At 26.4% G+C, this 2,530-nt stretch overlaps 1 pseudogene; it reads left to right on the forward strand.

Annotated features, from left to right (window-relative positions):
• The first annotated feature begins 534 nt into the window (after nucleotides 1-534).
• On the forward strand, nucleotides 535-1,285 carry LOC149558463 (uncharacterized; annotated as a pseudogene).
• The last annotated feature ends 1,245 nt before the right edge of the window (nucleotides 1,286-2,530 follow it).

The raw sequence follows: 2,530 nt of genomic DNA on the forward strand, positions 1-2,530 counted from the left end.
TATATAATAGTCCCAAGTTACTATAGAGCGTCTAAAGAATTTTCGCTTTTTCCTAAAGAAATTTTGGAAAGATAATGAAAATAATGATAACAAATAGAACTTTACAAACTCCCTTGCTTTACAAAATAGAATTCTATCCAAAATAACATTTTATTTATAAATTTTAGGGAATCTCAAGTCAATTATTGGTATCAACAAAATTGAGCCTCACTCACTCACATTGCAATTTGTTTGAATGCCAATCCTTAGCAAATTTAGAAAGCAAGTGTTCGATTGGCTGAAAAGATTCCATTGGTGAGAAATAGAATTTCTATATTGATACAGGAAATATTCCATTTTGGTATCTAAGGAAAAGAGATGAGAAAACAGAAACTTGAATGTGAGATATGATATTATTGGCCAGAGAAGCGACCCACAAATCGATCATGGGCTTCGTTGTTTACTATATATTGAGGCACTATCTACATATTAGTTGAGCCACTGCCTACATCAGATTTTGTATCTGATAAAAGGACAAGCATATGTATTAGGATTATGAAGGTTGGAGAAAGTAGCCGTGGGCGATGGGAGGTTGGAGAAAGTAGCCGTAGAAGAAGACAGAGGAGGAAATCCAAGAGTGTCCGGGCAGAATTAGTATTTTCCGTTGGGAGAATTGGAAGGTACTTGAGGAAGGGCAGATATGCAAAGCGGGTGGGAGAAACAGCTCCCATATACATGGCTGCCGTTATGGAGTATATAGCCGCAGAGGTATTATTAATATTTTAGGTTTAAAATGTTAAATAGTTATAAGATTTTTATTATCTATCTAAATTTGATATATAATTTTTGGATTTTATTGTGTAGTCTTTTTAATCAAGATGTTGAATCATACTATATGATTCATCAATACAATGTATTTAATTAATATAAAATACTACACAATCAAATCTAAAAACTATCTATCAAACTTTTGTTATTTAATAACTCATATTTAATTCATATAGCCTGACTCAATTTCTTTCTAGCCGTATTTGAATGGCCTTTCTCATTCTGACATTTTCATTGAGGATTTAAAGTTAACAGTGACTCACTCAATTTTGATGGTGTTCAGGTGTTGTTTATGGCGGGGTGTAAGGCAAGAGGTATGAAGAGGAAGAGAATAACTCCTCGGCATATTGCTTTGGTGATAAGGGACGATGAGGATATCAGCCAAATTTTGAGAGGCGTTCTGATTCTGCACAACGGTGTACACATTGAGAAGCCCGCTGAGAAGCCACCTGAGAAGAAGAAATCAGAGAAACCATAGGAGGAGAAAAGATGACTCTTTAGTCTCATGTTCATATTCGTTATGGCAATAGTGTACGATGGAAACAGTTGGAGTGTAGAATTTATCTCCTCAATGTAAACTTTGAAGAAACATCACTCTTCAATCATGTTCGTAATAGTTTCTTCTGTTAGTATTAGTATAATTGTGACACATTTTGAATTTTAGGCAGGCTTTAATCACTAATTAATTTTGTTTTGTTTTGTACAACTGACAAATAATTAATTTTAACTTTAGCATACATGCAAGATTTGTAATGTTACAATTTTTAAAAAATATTTTGTTAATATTTGATTGGGTGAATATATTGGCTGGGTTACTTGGTTTTTGATTTTTAATTTGATGAATGTGATTCATTTTTAATATTTTTTTAATGTAAATGGGTTGATTTATATTTTTATATTTTAATATTACCTTTTTTAATAATATAATTTTTGTCATTCAATTAAAAATACCAAAGCAAATATTCTTATATTATATAATCATTTAAGAAATATTATTATTATAAAGATATTATAATTTATTTATAATATAATAGTATCACACAATATATATATATATAAATAATTATAATAAAAAATAATATATAAATTTAAATTATAATTAATATCATTATAGAAAAATATAAATGTATAATATTTTAATTAATTAAAATATTTTATAAACTATAATAAATTTATTAAATTTAAACTATATTTATATAAAAACTAAAGGCAAGTACAAAGCTACTATGCGACACTTGTTGTACTTGTCATACTCAAATACTATTGCATCCACCATATTCATTTCTCTTTTCTTCAGCATAATTTTAGGATACAAATGTTAATGTAAAGCTTGTCAATTTTGTTTTATTAATATAAAATTAATAAATCTTGTCATTTTTTTATTAACATAAAATTAATATTCATTGATAATTAAATTAAAATTTTAATTTATTATGTACTTTATAGTTTTTAAAATATATTTATAATGATATTTAATATAATTTGTTAAACAATATAATACTTAAATATAATAAGTAAAAATAATAATTTTATTTATTGTATTAGTGAGCCTAAAACTATTTCAAAATTAACAATAAGAAAGATAATATTTATGAACAATAATAAATCTTTTCAAAAAAAATTAACAGCAACTTTATATATTTATATTACTAACAATAGCAATATTAATTTCATTTAAATTTAGCTAACATAATAAATTATAATGACATAATCTGAAATGGTC

Source organism: Cupressus sempervirens, chromosome 5, assembly GCF_028749045.1.
Source record: "Cupressus sempervirens isolate cs-2001-9-10 chromosome 5, ASM2874904v1, whole genome shotgun sequence".
NCBI lineage: Eukaryota > Viridiplantae > Streptophyta > Pinopsida > Cupressales > Cupressaceae > Cupressus > Cupressus sempervirens.